General features: G+C 34.0%; 1 long non-coding RNA gene across 3 annotated transcripts in view; it reads right to left on the bottom strand.

Annotated features, from left to right (window-relative positions):
- Window positions 1–6,798: 6,798 nt before the first annotated feature.
- Window positions 6,799–18,721, bottom strand: part of LOC140253343 (uncharacterized) — a 259,237-nt gene continuing 247,314 nt past the window's right edge. Inside the window, exons 3-7 of one of the 3 annotated variants that reach the window (XR_011903824.1) lie at window positions 17,888–18,043; window positions 12,101–12,149; window positions 11,194–11,310; window positions 8,456–8,592; window positions 6,799–6,869 (exon numbers count right to left, since the gene is read on the bottom strand). This is a non-coding gene — a long non-coding RNA (uncharacterized lncRNA). Of the gene's footprint in view, window positions 6,870–8,455; window positions 8,593–11,193; window positions 11,311–12,062; window positions 12,150–17,887; window positions 18,044–18,721 lie in introns of all 3 variants that reach the window. The other 2 variants (XR_011903823.1, XR_011903822.1) reach the window with 2 other exon arrangements.

Raw genomic sequence — 18,721 nt, 5'->3', positions numbered from 1 at the left:
CAAGTAGACCTGTGCATGTGTCTAAGTGCTATGGTCTTAATAGACTGACAAGGGTAACATGGTCTGGCAAGGATTTAGTGCTGAACATTTAACTTGCAATTCATCCCTGAGATAAATTTACACATGAAGTTTAGGAACTCATCATTCTTTATTTGTGATTGTTATCTTTATTTTATTTTATTTTATTTTATTTTATTTTTATTTTAATTAACAGTGCTCTTTCTTTTCCTGCCTGCTAGCCTGCCTTAGTTGGACAGCTTCAGTCTAGTAGCCTGATATGAGAGTGTCAGACTTTCTCTCTGGATTTATCAAAGACTACAGCACGGATGAAGAAAGTTTGGACTGATATTCTTTGAGATTATAAAACTAAAGCAAATTCACTTTAGTCCTTTATCATCAATAACTCCCCGTACATAACTTGCATTACTCTCTTTTTAATGCTCACCTCAAAGCTTCCAGTCTTTAACCTGCAGTGACTTTGGTATTTAATCCCAGTTCTGCAGCTCTTAGCCAAGTGAATGATTTGGGACTGTGTTTGAATGGGAAGGGGAAAAGCGGGTTTTCTTCTTGCTTTGTATTGGCTGACACTGCCACCCTGTGAGTTTATATACTTCTAGATGCATGCACTTCTAAATGGCATCTGCAAGTGTTTTGTGTTTTTTTTGTCTGTTGGTATTGAAAATAATGAACTGAAATCTCAATGAGACTTTTATTTTAAAGGCACTGCACACTTCCTGTTCCTTAACATGACTTAGAATAAAAGTGCATATAAGAAATGCAAACTATTCAGCAACAGATTTTGCGTATGAAAATGATTACCTAACTAATGGCTCACTAATTATAGGCTTCCAAGGAGGCTGACTAATATGTCTTGAAATAGATTTGATTTGATCAGCTATTGGAAATTACATCCTTTTTAAGGTGCTAAGTTTAGAAAGTTGCTCTCATATTGATATAATACATTTGTAACACTAAGCACTTTTTCATCTCAGTATTAGTAGTTCCTCAATATTAAGGAAGTATTTCTTACACATAAAAAAAAATATTTTTTAAAGTAAGCCATCAGTCTCTATCCAGGTTGTTGTTCTGTGCAGTTTATATGAACAGCTTGTAGCTGCCTGCTATGTGACCAAAGCTGTAAGATATCCTTGGCATACTGCAGGTTTTCATAAACACTGGAAAGGGATCAATTATCATATCTTTAGAGTCATAGTGTGAGTGAAAAGTGTAAGCCATGCCTTCTAACTTATAGCAACAACATCCTAGAAATGCATCTTTGCAGCTGTCAAAGCGATGCGAATATATCTCAGGGGTAGTTAAATTCTTTTCCAACATTGTGCATGGCACAGTAGTAGAAAGGATCAAGTCTGTATTTGGTTGGATTTTTTAATCAAGTTTTAGAGGAAATTTGTATCAAAGAGGTAATAAATAGGTTCCCACACTAAGGGAGATTCATTCTGTGCTGGAAATCATTCTGCTTTTTTTTTTTTTCTTTCTTTTTCTTTTTTTTTTTTTCTTTTTTTTTTTTTTTCCTTTATATAATCAAGAAACTACATATCTAAGATCTTCAATTTGTAAGTGAAGGAGTATTGGAGGAAGAGTACTGTTTTAACCACAATAACAGTTGGGTTTTGTCTAGTAGTTACAGAGGAAGTTTTGTCTTCCACATGTAGCAAGTTTGCTAAATTGCTTTCTACTCTATAAAGGGACAAGAAGCCTTGCAAAGGGATTGAGACTGATTGGAGCACTGGGTGATTAGCATGAAGTTCAACACATGAAAATGCCAGGTGCTGCTCTGGGACCTGAAGCAATGCTGGACACAGACACATACTGTGCGGCAAGTGGCTGGGGAGAATCTCAGTAGAGTGGACCTGTGGATATTGGTGACAGCATCATGAACCAGCAGTGTGCCTAGGCAAGACATGTTCTGCTAGAAGAAACTGAGGACAGTCTGTCCAGTCTAGACAAAAGAGGGCTGACATGAAATCTCATTGCTCTCTGGAACTTCCTGAGGAAGGGAAGCACAGAGGGAGGTGTCAGCCTCTTCTTCCTGGGAACCAATTACAGGACACTTGGGAATAGCAAAAAAGCTGCATGGGGGGATGTGCAGATTAGACAGCGGGAACATTTCTTTTACCATGAAGATAGTCAAACACATAGAGAGATAAGTGAGCCCCCATGACTGTCAGTATTCAAGAGATCTTTTGATAATGCCATCATTAAAGAGCTTTAAATTTTGGTTAGCCCTGAAGAGGTCAGTTTACTTGACCTTGATCTTTGATAGCCCCTCCCAATTGAACTGTTCTCTGTTGTTCATTAATAATGAAATTATATTAATTAATTAATGCTCATGAAATTCTGCCAAATTCTGTGTCCATTATGTCTATGCAAATCTAGTTATTCTTCTGGAACAGGTAGAGAAGTTACAAATATGTTCCTTATCAGTTTTATTGGTGAAAAATAGGGAGAATGGGAGAATACCTATACTACTACACATATTTCTCCTTGCAAAAAAAAAGTAACATTCCTCTACAGGAATCAATATTTAATGTACTCAAGAAATAAAAACTTAAAATTTCAGCGGTAATTTTGGACTAATTAGACATTCTGGTATTGATGCTTAGCTAGAAGATTTCTTTTAAAGATCATTCTACTAATAAAGTCAAAATACCCTCTGATTTTTTTTCTTTCATGAGCTCTTGAAAACAGCTAAAACAGCAGTGAGTTATCACCACTATTTTAATAAACAAAACACAGCAGTATTCAAGCTGAAACAAAGAAAAATAAATCTATCCCAGCTAAAACCATGATTATTCTTGTATTCTAATTATTTAACAACAGAGTGAGATACACAAATATATCCAAGGACATAACCCTATCTTTGAAGTTTGAGAGGTTCATGATGCTCTACTTTCTTTGACACAAAAAGATGTTAAGTAGTTTGAGAAACCTGAATGGACTTCCGATGAATCTCAGTAATGGAGAAGTGATTCAGAATGAATAGAGATAATTAACGAATTGAAATTCTGTAAGCAACAGGTAATTGAATTATCGGTAGACAATTTGTTTCCACAGACATTTTTACTACTTAGCCATGCGCAATATTTCATTCTTACCATTTTATGCAACAGAAAATTGTCTTCAATCCTCAGACCTTCCCCACTATGATTTTGACTATTAAGTTACAAGAAGAGAAAGGTACCATTGTAAAAATAATTTCAGTGATTGTACACGTCTCTCATTTTAGCTATAAATGATGATGGAATTTTTTTTTCTTTTTTCTATTTCTTCATGATGGCTCTACCGTTACAACCCAAAGAGGATAGACGGAATTGCAGTTTGTCTTTATTTTTCTGAAATGAAACGTATTACTAGTAATGATGCTATTAAGTAAGGGACTTTGAAAGGTTTGAAATCTGAAATTAGTTTGGACCCATATTTGTGCATGCCGCTGGGTCCTTGTATTAAGATGACATGAGATCACAGTCTATTACAAATCGACTTTATTTCCTTCCTTTGCACGCAGTATAATGGTTTCCTCCTTCAGACCAGTAAAATCTTTTTGTTTCTTCATTCTCCTTCACTGATGAATTGAAATTGCCATTCTTTGCCTTCCCATTATATTTGCTCTCCGAAGGGTCGGTTGTTATTCATTTGTAGGTTTGCTCTCCAGAAAATGTATATCTATACCATAATTTGAAAATGCATTTTCTTTTCTCACTATTCCTATCTGTATTATTTTTAAATAGTCTAAGAACTAGCCCTAATGCTTTTTAAAAATACATGTAGTCTGTGCTTCTAGCCAAATTAATTTGGTATGGACATTCTGTGTGTGTGTTTGTTTTTTTGTTGTTTTCCTAAGATTAATGTTAATGTCAATTGCATTATTTTCTCCTTAGGAATTGTTTTAATGACTCTGTCAGTTGGTAATCCATGGTTTTGGAAAGCAAACCAAAGTGCATTGTTTTTCTGTGCACCGACTCAACAATTCAGTCAGCTGGAACAGACAGAATGGAACACAGAGTCTAATAACATTCGCATTGATTGGATGTGAATTTCAGTTATTAAAATCTAGCAGTCCAGAAGCCTTGGGAATTTGGTGATTATTTGTATGTGTTTTTGTTCAAGAAAAGGAAGAAATGAAGATAGCCCAGTTCTGTATTGATAGTAGTAAACTTCCCTGATTTCTTCTCTGGTGGGTCCTAAATTCTCCTGCCTGTGCAGAATAAATGAATTTATTTTGGGAATGGGATAGTAGAAATTTCCTACTAATTTGATGAACGCTTCTCATTTTTTGTCTTGCTAAGAACTGATCTTGTCATCTCTGAGAAACTGTCAGATAACCTAACTGCTATTCAGTGATGGGCACAGCTTGTTCTAGTTCATCTTAAATCTGCTCCAAATGAGAGCAGTTGGCAAATGAACATGATAGGAAAAAGGAAACTTTTATATACAAAAAATTCACTTTAGATGCAGAAATCAGGTAAATTCACATTCTCTGACCAAAGGGGAGGGGAAAAAAAAAAAAAAATAAAATACATTGTGCATGTTTAAAATAGTCGAGATTAGAAAGGATTATTTTGGATCAAGGCTTAACATGTCGAAGTGTGACCACTGATACTATGCTTGGTAGTAAGAGGAACAATGATTTCTTTTTGAGTGTTTTATGATTTATACATTAAATGTTACTGTAAATACACATTTCTTTTTCATGTATCAAGAAATGTATCTGTCTTCAGTTGTGATGATGGTAACACTGTTCTGTTCTCCGGGACACAATTTTCTATTCTGATACATGCTACAGCAACCTCAGGCTACAACGTACTCATCGTCTATATCAAAATATCTGCATTAAGTTTTCATTTTTTACAGTTTAGCGGGCTTTTCTTTGATCCAGAAATTGTTTTCAAAATTTAGCAAAGAATACCTAAGAGTCAGTACTTTGTATTTAGAGGAGATAATCATTAGAAAATTCTGGTAAACTGAATTAGATGTTAGTATTTGAAATCTAATACTCATTTCTTCCAACAGGTCACAAAGTCAATAGATCACTTCTGCTACAAGGGTGAGAGTTTTAGAAATATATTACCACGAAAGACATTGGCACCTGAATTTTTGCATGGTAATACTACATCAGAAGTATTCTCCTAGCCTTGAGAGAGATTCTAGTGAATACCTGTATTCAGGATAATTTCCTTGGTTCACTGAATTCTCTTCTGCTCTGGTTGAAAACTGTCATTCTGATTTCACAAACTTTACAGGACAGAGTGCAACTGTTAAGCAAGTGTCTAATTGGTTAGATCAAGCCAGAAAAGTAAAAATAGGGTGCCAACAGGCTTATTTGACCTGTGAAAATGAATGTGTAGACTACGGTGTGAAAAGAGTAAACTAGAGTCTTCAAAATAAATATGAAAGTAAGTAAATGTACTTTGGGACAAATTGGACTGATGAAAATACAGTTTTACAAATCTATTTACTCTCCCTTAGCAAAGTCCTACTACTAGTGCGGTAGGAGAAGTTGGCATCAAGGCTTTTTACACTTTTAGTATTGGATTGTGTAGGCAGCATAAAAGAAATAATAATTACTATAACTGACAGTCTTGAAATGATATATGGCTTCAGAGCAACAGAGAGAAAGTGGTAGGATTGGGCTAAGAGTAATGGGCGAGCACAGTGAGAGGTCCATTAACACAGGAGGACTGCAAAACATGTTTTTTATTTGGATCAAAATAAGTGGCACAATATTACTGCCCAGAGCCCTCTTTTTAACCAGCTATGGTTTCCTATTCATGTATTTCCTTGAGATTAAAGATGGTGAAGCAAAATGCAAAAGTGAGTGATGAAAGAGTTCATTCACTCTGTTGATACAAACATTATATTAACTAGAACCATAGTTCATCAGTGGATTCCTTGGGGTGACCGTTATCCAAGGGCTGGCTAACAAAAAAGAAATATAATTTATGAGTAAGTATTGGACAAATTTGACATAAATGAAACCTAATGGTGTGATTTATATGACTTGAATGGTAATGATCAATGTAAGTGGATTTATATGACATCAATGGTAATGATCTATGTAAGTGGATGAAAACAACGGCAACTGACATTTTAAGAAAAAGAACTCAGTCTGAGTGAGGCTGAAAGAAGAGAATGATTGGTTCCCTAAGGATATACCGTTAAGTTTAGATAAAAACAAATCAAAAACACAAAAATCATAGGGGACTTCAATTTGAGAAGCTTACCTGAAAGTTAAATAAACAAACTAATTATAATATTGCTAGAATTGCTGAAAAGTTGTAGGTGAAATTGTACAAAAGAGGCTGCACAAAAGATAGAAAGATTTTATATTTGGTATTATTTCATTGTGACTCACTGCAGAGTGAAAAAAGAGTGTTGTTTAGAAGCAAAATTTTCATGACTTTATGATATTTGTGCTATATAAACTCAACAGTGTACAAACTTGATTGATTGATAGATGTGCATACGTACACATGTGATTATGATCGAAATAACATGGAGAAAAAGAACTTAAGAGAAAAATGTCAGTGACATTTAACAATCAAATACAAAACATTTTACTAAACTAGAGAACACACACTTTTGGAAAATATGTTGAATAAGAGTAGAAATGGAAGAAAAATAATAATTAATGAAACAAGAGGAAAAGCAAAATTATAGCATTAAGTAAAAAGAGATTACATAAAGAGGAAAGAAAATAATCGGAGAGAGAAATCTGACAAACTGGTTAAGATCAAAGAACTTTTGCAGCAGTACTAGTATAATATGTTTTATACATACCTGCTTTGTCTTCGGAGGAAAGCATTTCAGGGCCAACTCTAATAGAAACTCGATATCCTCTTTTGGACCTGCTAAACAAATTTGTGTTGAGAAGTTACAAAATGTCTTCCTGCTTTGAAATACGTTTTGTTTTCTTGAAACATAACCAGCATAGGGAAAGTGGAAGAAACTGAAGAAGAAACAAGATTTAAAAAGACAGCCTTTCCCTACTTTCAGTGGGAAGATTTTGCCATGGCCTCCCTATGCCCTCACACATTATTTACCCTTTTCAATTCATTACTTACTTTGTCTTCACCCACAAGAAGAAACCTCAGAGCTCTCCAAGAATAAGTGACATTTGCCATCCCCTTGCTGGAAAACAGTTTTGTACTTAATTCTCTTAGCAATTTTGAGCTACCCCTGTTTCACTATGACTTAATACAGAAACTGGCTGATGAAAGCACTAAGCTATATATTACAACAACAAAATACCTGAATAAGTATAAACCAAACCCACTACTGAGGCTGATATAGGTTGTTTTGATGGCTCATTCTATTTTAGTGGCATATGTTCCAAAAGCAAAACTCAAAGCATCAATGATTACAAGGTAGAAGTAGGGAGAAAATAGACAAATAAAAAAGCTTCACCACAATACAAACCCATCTGGGACATATGCAACAGAATGATTGAGAAATTAATATCTTATTAAGTATTTTAAAAATAACAAAGCATTTACTTGATTGGGTTATATGACAAAATATGCGTATATTGCAAAGCAAAGAAGCAATACTGCATAAGTTAAAAATTTACGAGATGGATGGGATAATACTGAACCAAATTGCAATCTACTGCAGAATAAAAATTGGGCAGTAATGTTTAGTGATGGGCAAATATTGTAGAGAAGAATTCAGGAACATTAATTCTCACATAAACAATGTGCTTATTTTGCAGAAAGCTCTTAAATTCTATGGCTATTTGTGTAAACCACATTTAACATTCTACAGAACACGTGAATTTCTATTAACATTTGAATGGCCTGCAGTTATATATTATCTAGAGCTGTTCAAAAATCAGTTTTTTAAATGTTAGAGAAAACAATTGTGCAGGGATAATTTTATAGTGTGCTTTTGATATCATTTACATTATTACACTTTGATTTTCACAGATCTTATCAGAATGTACTGCAAATTGTCATGGTGGAGGAAAGAAACATCTTGATGCATTACAGTTCTCATTTATTTGTTCAATACTTTATAAACCTTTTGGGCACATGCTTATGTGGAGTCCCATTTCTGTGAATCCATCATGCTGCATCTGTGTCTAAAACGCACCACCAATACTGGTGTGTGCATGATGAAAATTTACAGGAAGTTTTGAATTCTGGAAATAATTACATTCTTTTCCTCTTATCATAAAAAATAAATCAGTGACTTGATCAGCAGCTTTCTAGTATACCAAGAAATGACATAGACAGGTCTCAAATCTGAAGCTAGAAGACTGACAGTGAGGGCTACATTCTGTAACTGTGGAAGTAAAAGTACGTAAAGCAGCCACTCAGGACCTGGTTTTTCATGCATTAGCTTTGTGATATGCCATACATCTGATCACAGAAGCAGTGAAACTGGGAACACTTACCTGAACTACTGAAACCCCACAAATGACCGGAATTATTCATACCTGTAAAGGCAGTGCTTCTGTGTTCTCTTTTCTCAGCAAGGCTCAATTGTGCTATCATTTCAAGATAGCACTCTGTCTTCGTTTAAGAACAGTGAGAACAGACCCTTTCCTTGGCTGGTAACAAGGCTTGTTCAGTCCTGGATTTGACACAAGAAAGGTGGTGAGCCAAGTAAACACTGATGTTACTTTTAATCAGTGGGAATAATGTTCATAGATTAGGACCAAAAAAAAAGGGAAACAAACAGAAATTGAAGGAAACTCTCATCAAATAAGTACTAGAAAGAAAAATTTTCTTTGTCAAAGCATGCTGATTTTTCTAGGCTGCTTCATTTCTGATGCTGAAGAGAATCTCTCTTCAAAGATACTTAAGACAGCAATACACTTTTTGACATCTGAAGAATGAAAAGAAAAGTGAATAATGAGGAAATATTTGTGTTGCTCCTGAAATCAAAGGGAAATTTGAAAGCATTAATATAAAAGGCACCCTGGGAAGTGAAGCCTGTCTGAATACCACGGGGATGACAGGATGGTTTAGAACATGGTTCCAATTCATTTGAAAGTGTTGAAAAAAAGTCATCTTTGTAACTGGAGATGATCCCAACTATTACATACTTTTTATTTTATTTTATTTATTTTATTTTATATTACTTATTTATTTATTTTCCCTGGGAACTAGGAATGTGATTTTCTCTCTCAAATTTCAATTATTATATGCCATTGCAACACCTCTTATATAGAGGGCAGACCTAAAAGTTCGTCTATGGAGAATGTGTTTATTGAGACAACACTTAACACTTTTAATTACCTATCAGTAACAGAAATAATTGTGCCACGGGGTCAGCATAAGCTATTGAAATGGACACTTTTTCAATTTATGCTTCTGATCCAGTGAAGAACTTAACCATATATATTATTTATATTAATTAACTGCAGCGGAATTTACTTTGTAGTTAAACTTTATTGTTGGCTTATGTGTTTTATTGGACTAATGCTCATTTCCATTTCACTGGTACTGAATGTCTCTTCTTTGGACCTATGGAAAATTTATTTTATATTCCTCTGATAGGCTCTCACCTTCTAAGATGAGTCAATGGGTGAATGTATGAATATTTATAATGGATAAAAATATAGGATGGAGATCACAAATGAAAATAAAAAGAACTACAAGAAGGAAATAACATGAATTTAGATAAACAAACAACCCAGTAATTAGAAAATTATACTTTAGAAATCATCTAAAAAATTTTATCACAAGGCTTGTTTCCATGACAGTGAATAGGACAGTATTTCTATTTTTATAATGGATTTGTCAATCATGATGAAGAGCGTAAGTTTGTGGGATTTCAACATTGATTGTGAATAAAACTGATTTTATACTATATATATATACTATACCCTAATTGGTTTTCTTGGTGTTTCAATATGGCAACTCCGATTCAGCTTGAAGTGGCCTTGTGCTGTACATATTTGTTCATTGTATTCCGTGCCAAAAAGTAATTTGATTTTGAATTTTATTTTCAAAAGCAGAAGTTTTTTATTTTATTGTTTTGTTTGGGGTGGTTTTTACAGTTTTACTATCTGTCTGTGAATATATAAACTTGGAATTTAAATTTTATTGGGAATTAAACACTTGAAAATTCTTCTTCTTCAAAAAGTTTTATTACCAACCACGTAAACCTTTAATCTGTTCTTAAAGCCTGAATTTAGGCATTAATGACATCTTGCAAGAATGAGTGCTGAGTGGAGTAGACAGTAAAAACAATATTTTTATGTGTTTTGTATTTATTGCTTACAACTCTCAAAGCAATTAAAGATCATAAAAGCTGACTAAATACTAATCTAAATCATATTTGTGCCTTCAGAAGCAAAGAAGCACTTAAATTATTTTTTGTTTGATGATATTCTACCAGCAGTTTGTGTTTCAGAAACATAGTCTATCTGTTAAAGAATAACATCAGTCCTACATGCTGTTGAATTAAGTATTTCTTAATATCAGAGTTATTTTTTATTTCTTCATAAGGAACACAATCTTATATTCTTGTCATTCATTCTTTGTAGACATTCTGCTCTTAAATGACTTTGATGCCATAAAGAACATAAAGGACCCACATAACTGAAATTTTGTGGTTCAATAACACTTTGTTTCAAACTTTTTGGTCTGTTAGCACTTGAAACCACAAGAAATTTGATATGTTCCCTTATGTTAAGGGAAAACTCTTTCAAGGATATTCAGGTAATTATTTTTAACTGATAACTAAGTGCAATTCTTAATTTTAAACATGTACTTTTTGTTTCTCTGTATATTTATTTCTTTTTTAGAACGCGGGATATATGGTAGCTGAAAGGGAACTGTTTTGGCAGTTTCAAAAAATGTTTACCTTAACTATAAATATCTAAGTTGTGGCTCAGAGTAAACCTCTGTACAGTCTGCAATAAATGTTCAGCCTAGGATTGGGGTCTTCATCATCACAAAATCTGTTTTATTTAGAATTAGCTTGTTCCGTGGTTCTTAGTCTGGTACTGGTTGCTGAGTAGTGCAAGCAATTCTGATAAGCTGTCTAGTTAGAAGTGCTTTTTAAAAAAATAAAATAAAATAAATATATATATATGCTCTTTTAGCCTTAGCAGTCTTTGGATGGTCCATTTGAGTTGAAAATGAGAAAAATAAAGTTAATTGTAATAAAAGTTCAACTGTGAAAAACAATCTGCACACCACACAGAAATTGCACTATACTTACATATTCAGTGATGCACGGAGCAGAAGAGAAACTTCCAGCAAAGTGCGCTGCTTCGTTGGCTTTGGAGTCATTTCCACATTCTCCTTGCCTCGATGAATATTTAAATATTATTAGAATCTGGAAAAGTTTCAAGGAAAACGAAACATCTTAGCAAAGATAAAAACTTGTATCTCAGTCTTCTAATATTCTGCACTATTTAACCATCTAGGAAGCATCTGTCTGATGCCATGAGGTATGGCTCAGATTGCTAGCTCCAGTAAAAAGATATTATCCTCACTTTTAATTAGCAGAAAGTACCTCAGTGCTTAAGAAAGTGAGGCAAAGTCTCTCTGTGACATCTTGGCCTGTAGAAATCCTTTTTTTTTCCTTAAGTTGCTCCATGCATAATGTACAGAGATCCCTAGGAACCACCTCACTAGTGTAGATATCCCTGCAGGGCCAGATAGGTGAGAAATTGGAAGTAAATATTTCACATAATGTAGTTTGAAGAACACAGAAGTGACAGGAGACGATGTCCCTGAGTCTGAAATGTACTTCTATAAGCACAAAATACTCACCTAAGCATACCATAAAATTGTCATCTGAAGAAAATGACTTAAGCACTGTGAGAAATAGTGATACAGACACAATTAAAGATCTGCATACAGTACTGTGTGCAGTTAATGAATCAGTGGAGACCTATTCTTTTCTCAAGTCACAGAGGCAATTCCTGCTAATTCTAAAAGGTTTTTGTTTGTTTGTTTTTTTTTAATCTTATTTACATACCTAAAGTGCCGCAAAAATAAAATGATCAATCAAAATAAGTAGGAACACCTGGGAATTACTTATATAGAAATGGAAGATCAGTTTATGTCAATAGGTGACATTACCAGAATGAAAATGCCATTGGCCAGCAGCTGACACCCACCCTGCCTCCTGCTTATTTTCCTCTTCTGGTGGATGGAAATAAAAAGGATCTAGAAGGATAGTGAAAAAAAAAAAAAAACCAAAAAAAACACAACTGTATATCTAGATAATGACAGTTTAATAGGGAAAGCAAATGCTATGCATGCAAGTAGTACAAGAAGTAATTAATTCACTGATTCCTGTTGTCAAGCTGGGAAGCTGGACATCATCATGTTTAATGGCTAGTTGGGAAGGCAAACTCACATAACCGTGGATGTTCCCCTGTGTGAGTCTACACAGGCAGACAGCTGGAACATCTGCAATCTTATGGCTGAAACACAATCAGAAAACTTATTTTCATGACCTTGCTAACCAGGGGATCCCCAAAGCTAAACTCAAGCACAGGCACACTAGCAGGTACACAGGCACAGCTAAGAGGATCATGAGTCTAGAAATATGTCTGTTTATCAAGGGTTAACGCAGGCATATTTTACTACCATGCAATTTATCATGAAATTTAAAAAGAATGTATTCAGCTATAGTAGTATTAAGGGGAAAGGGGGAATAGGATCACTGGATCTGGACATTTTTTTTGTTATCATAAGGTGAGACAAGGAGAGATATAGAGAGACATCTGCACCTTAAAACATGCAGCCACTTTTAATATATTTACAACTAAATACAGCAGCCTGAGAGGAGGCTGTTTCCCCAAATGTTTAGTTAATCCACTTACATTTTAACAAATGTGGAAATGAGCATTCCTTTTTTTCTTTCAACAAAATTGGATCTGCTTCTCAATGCTTAATTTTACTATTCTGAAATATGATTTCCTTTAGATTGCCTATGTGTTTGTTTTTTTATTTCATATACATTATTACTGAATTGATATAAAAACAGTCTACCCAATTTCTGTAACTGTTCAAGGTCTGATAAAACATAAATTATATTCTCTCTCACAATAATCTCCATTAGGTACTTTCTATTTAATTTTTCATATTCAAGCAAACTTACGAAGAATTTCCTTCAGGGTTTTGTAAACTCAAATAGCCATAATAAGTACGTTATGAGTATAAAGACAGCACTAGACTTTAGATAAAAACCTTAATCTTTTACAGTGATGTAGTTTTTGGAAAATGTTCTTATGTATGCTAAACTTTAAAGTATTTTGTAACAAACTAATTTTATGATATATGACTTCTTGCTAAGGGGATACTGTCATAATGAATGCAAAATACTTTTTAAGCTTTTGTATATTACAAGAGTTTTTTTGTAATATATGATCCTATTAATGTACTTGTAAAAAACATCTTCTTTATACTTCATTCAAAAAAGAAACCCTTATTCACCTGAGACCACATCTACGATGCGAGTAGACACATATCCAAAAAAAGTTGAAACTACCAAAACATTTCAGCATAGTATGGAGCTGTAAAAAATTATTACAGCTTCATAAAGCTTATATTAGAGTCTAAATTAATTGATTTTATACTTTATACTTTAAACAGCCAGGCCAAATTCTCATATAAGGCTACTTCAATTTACTAACTTTATAATGTGGTGGGGTAAATGGGAAGGGGGATTTGATTCCCATGATTTATGGTAGTATAGAGCATACAGAAGAATATTAGGTCTCTGGAATCATTAAATTAAAATGTCTTTAAGCTGCCAGTAAAATAATTTTATATGGCCTTATTGGGTACAGATGAATGCCTAATTAGGAGAGACAAACACGGTAGGTTCTTGCAGCATTTACAGATTACAGGTACTGGACTGTCTCTGCCTAAAATACTGTTTCTGAGGTAAAAGAAACTTAAAATCTGAACAAAACTCTACTGGACCGCGGGGATAATAGCATGAAAATACAATAGGGAGTTTTACTTGATAGATGTGAACAAATGAGGCCATTTAACATAAAGCATCTCCCAACATTCTTATTTTTTAGTCTTCCATTTTATAAAGGCTCTTTTCATACTTTTGAATCATATAATGCTCTGCATACTACTCTGATTTACAAACCATAGACCTGATCTTTCTGTCCTTGCAAAAGTTATAGCTTTTGTTTTCTACTGCAGTAGCTCTTCCATTTTCATTTTTGATGAGTGATGAGGAATGAGTTTTATCGATAGAAGACATAAACAGCATTGTGGATACAAGACTAACATAATGAGGTTATATGCTACAAGTGATCTCTGCTGGCAGAGACATCTTAATAGTCTTGCTATTGTAGTTATTTACTTATCTGTATAATTTCAAATGTGTAACTAAAATACATTTAAAGAATTACATAGATAATTTTCAGAATGGATCAGAATATAAAATCATGGCATATTGATGTGAAACATTAAAATCTAGAAACTGGGATGGATTTATATGTAGATGAAATATTTATTGCATTTAATTTGAGTCTAGAACCTTCCTCTTAGTTTTCTGTCTATCAGTAAACTGGTGTATTTGAATATATATTCATGTCTGTACATATGAATATGTGCGTATCGAGACGGATGCACTCTTCTTGGTGTAGACATAGAAAAAAAAATGAAATTGCTTCTTTAGAAGTTAACCTTATGTAGTGACAGCTTGAAGCTGTTCACCTTTTGCTAAAGGAAGATGGGTTCTGTACTTCTACTTTATTGCTTTCAAAGTCCTTTCCAGTTTCATTCAGATAAGCTGAGTGAATTTCTAAAAAAAAAAACAAAAAACGTTGACATAAAGATTTCAGTTCTCACGGGTCCTATCCAAGACTTCAAAAAGGACACATTCAAGTATTCATCTTGATCTAAAGTGTGCTGCGTGCTTTAGTACATAGAAAATTAGTAAACAGAACATCAGGAAGTTCTGAGAATTCTGTAAGGAACAATAAAGGCATACAATAAGGCATAAACACTTTAGAAGCAGAGAACTTTCAATATATGAAACTGTTGATGATACACTGCATGCTTCTGCAGGATCATGCCTTCTCACATGCCACGCGCAGCTCAGAGGACTCAAAAAAATTCAGTTGGAAAAGTTGAATAACACTGCTACATGTTTAAATACTTACTGGGATTTACATTTAATTCTCTAACAACATAATCATAAGAAGTCTTGTATTTTCTTTCTGACCTGCATCCTCCATAGTAAAATCTCCAACTACAGAGAGCATCATAGTGAGTTTACTGCATACAAGGCAATCATTTCCAGAAAACACTTCTCCATTAGCAGTTTAATTGCCACTGTCCTGTGATTTGCAAATATGCACTAGCATTACACAGAAGAGCACACATGCAGACTCTCAAGGTGTCCTGTTACTCACAGGTGCTTAGCACCTTGAAATCATAGAATCATAGGATGGCTTGGGATGGATGGGACCCCAAAGTTCATAATGTCCCAACTCCCCTGTCACAGGCAGGGCCACAAACCTCTGGACATGGTAACAGTCCAGGTTGCCCAGCAAACATCTCCTTTTGTATTTATCTAAGACTGAGATCTTCAACTTCAAGAAACCACTTATTTCCAAAAAGTAACTAAGGACTTCTACAATGTACACAGTTTTATAGAAATGCACAGATACCGCACATTTAAATAGATATTTGATCTTTCCTAAGCTTCCAGAAGGTAGCTTGTCATCAAGTTCATTCTCCCATACATCTTATGTGGTAGGATTGTTAGTCAGTAAACATAACTTTTATCCTGACAGGAGAAAATGAAGTCATTGTTGATTTATTTTTGGGGATGCCCTGACAACATAAATCATTCTAGGTTTATGTAAGAATATGAGATGCACAGTTTATGAAATATAAGCCTACCTGAAAATTGTCAAAAGCTACCCACTTTCAATCATTTCATCTTTCTTAAGTATGGAAACAATGACAGGAAAAAAAAACCTTCCTACACAGTAATAAAGGGCAATATGGTACTAAAAATTATGTAAGACAAAACATATTCAGATTTGTCATTTTTTTCTTAACCAATATAACTCCTGATGGACAGAATAATTATACCCATAAGACTTGCAGAGAATAGCAGTGTTGGATACGTACTATAGTGGAATCAATATCTCTGAGACTACTTTGAGCTCATTTTAAATACTACTCTCTACTCTCCTTAGGTTTGGGCTATTGATTATAGAATCTGCTACTGAGGTTTTTTTTTTTGTTTGTTTGTTTGTTTTGTTTTTGTTTGTTTGTTTTTTTAATAATTATACCCCATACATATTTATTCTGCTCTACCTACTCCCTCCTTTTTTTATGGAATATGAAAAGGGTTAAGCTTGATGGGTGGCTTTCCCACTTTTTTCTTTCCTTTTTTTTTTCCTTCTCACTCTTGTTTTCAGAAACATAAATATAGCTTGAAAAGCTTTATGTGATAAAATGAATTAAGTGTAGTCTAGCAGTGCATGACTTCAGAAGGAAAAGACATTTTTTTTTTTTTTCCTTCTAGGGTTATCTGACAGGGCTTGCAATCCTACACTGTCATTTGCTGAGACTTTTATTGTTACAGGATTACATTGTTACAGATGAAAACCTAGTAAGAGCTATTATAAGAAATGACTTTGTCAAGGTGTTTCTGTGTTTATGTGAATACAACATTAGTTTCTGGATCCTGAATTCCTTTACAGTCACAGTATGAATTCTCTGATTGAAAGAGCGAATGATGATAATGATCTTCCATTTTATAAAGTCTCTTTTTATTCTTTTCGATCATAAAATGCTGTGCACGCCACGCTGATTTACAAACCATGGACCTAATCTTTCTGTCCTTGCCAAAAATATAGCTTTTGTTTTCTACCACAATAGCTCTTCCATTTTTTTATTTTTATTTTTTTCCCCTTGGTGAGTGACATTTTATCATATTTTCATTTTATAGACCTTGAGTAGTTAACAAGTTTAAGGTTCGCAATGAGCAGTAATCATTTGGAAGCTAACATATGACACAAGAGGTAAGAAGTTTTAGAATGGATTTTTTAAAATGGCAGATAAACATATTTGAAGTTATACAGGCTAATGCACAAAGGACAGAAGATGTGCAGAAGGAGATGCATCAAATAATGATGCAGTTTGCTACCTTAATATTATCAACGTGTAGGCTGCAGATATCTGTTCATGTCATAAAATCTGGTAAAGTGTGTTACTTTTTAAATTTAGCTAAAAAAGTGAAAATAAACTAACATTTTAGTACATTGGAAACATAATTGGTCTAAATAGGTCCAGAAGTTTATAGATACCTATGCAACCCTACTACTCTACAATGCAGTTAAACAAAGTAAAGATTTCAAGCAAGAAGACAGAATTTCTCAGCTTATAATATGCTAATAAAACCTGAACAGAAGATCTGAATTCCAAAATCAACTTAATTTTAGCTCATTACTCTTTGCTTTTTATTTTTATTTTATTTTTTTCTTTCTAGAAAGCACTTCCCCATTGCCTGTTGAAGTTCTTTTTATTCTGTAGTTATTTTTCCCTTAGGACAACTTAGAGAGAAAAGGAAGCAGAACAGGAGGAAGAGTGGAAAGGATAAGACAATCCCATGTGTATGAAATTGAGTTCCTGACTGGTCTAGATTGAAAACAGCTGTCTTTGTTAAACATGTATTCTAAATAAACTGCGGACCTGCCTCTTGTTTAAGGCGGATCTCTCAGTAATAAAAGTTGGTTTCTTCAGATATGGTCTTATTGGCTTATTGAAAGCATTTCAAAACTTTTATCTAAAAGTGTGTTGCTTGTGCTTGTGAATCTTTGCAGTTATTGGAGGCTTGGTTGTACTGCACTGCTCATCTGAACTCAAATGCTAACAAGTTTTCAAATCTGGGATGGAACTAGAAAAATACTTACTTTTGGTAAGGCTCTGGTATGAATTTCAGGAATTAATTAGCATTCTAAGAATGTTTAGTTTAGAGAAGAGGAAGTTCAGGGAAGTTTTGTTGCTTTCTGTAAATCCTTGAGAGGAGGTTGTAGTGGGGTGGTGTGTTGACCTCTTTTCCTGGATGCCTAGTGACAAAAAGAGAGAAAATGGTCTTAGGTTGCACCTGAGGAGATTCAGGTTGAATATTAGAAAAAAATCCTCCAAGAAAAAGTGGTAAGGTTGCACAGGGAGTTGGAACAGTTGCCATCTCTGCAGATGTTCAGGAAGAGGATAGATATGGAATTGAGGCCCACTGCTAGTGGGTATGGTAGGAATGGGTTAGTAGTTGGACTAGGTGATCTCAGTGGTCATTTCTAACCTTAATAATTACTTAAATCTTAAATAACCATAAGTAATAAAATACCTTAAAAATGCTGGTAACTTAAAATTGAGAAATCTTAAAAATGTAAAATGTGTAACAACCAATGCAGAAGCAACAACAGCTAAAAACACTATAATTTTTGTCAGGTGCTGTATTTCAATCATGCTTTGCATTTTTCCTGTGTCTCAGTACCACTTGGCAATACAAAAATTATGTGAATTTCTAATACGTGTCATTCTTTCAAGTTAAGGAAGCAATAATTTGTCTGTATGTGTGTTTTTAAGAATGTGTTTTTTCTGTAAATGCTTCTCCTTTAAAAAGTGGAAATCATAAAATGTTTTTGATAGTTGCTTGCTACCAGTCATGAAAGAGAAATAACCCATTGTCTGCTCTTGTATTTTTGAGTCAGAAATGAAACTGCATTAGTGGCACAAATTACTGT

The sequence above is a fragment of the Excalfactoria chinensis genome, chromosome 5, assembly GCF_039878825.1.
Source record: "Excalfactoria chinensis isolate bCotChi1 chromosome 5, bCotChi1.hap2, whole genome shotgun sequence".
In the NCBI taxonomy this organism is placed as follows: domain Eukaryota; kingdom Metazoa; phylum Chordata; class Aves; order Galliformes; family Phasianidae; genus Excalfactoria; species Excalfactoria chinensis.
Note: the sequence above shows the minus strand (reverse complement) of the source record. Positions and strands in the feature narration are given on the sequence as shown.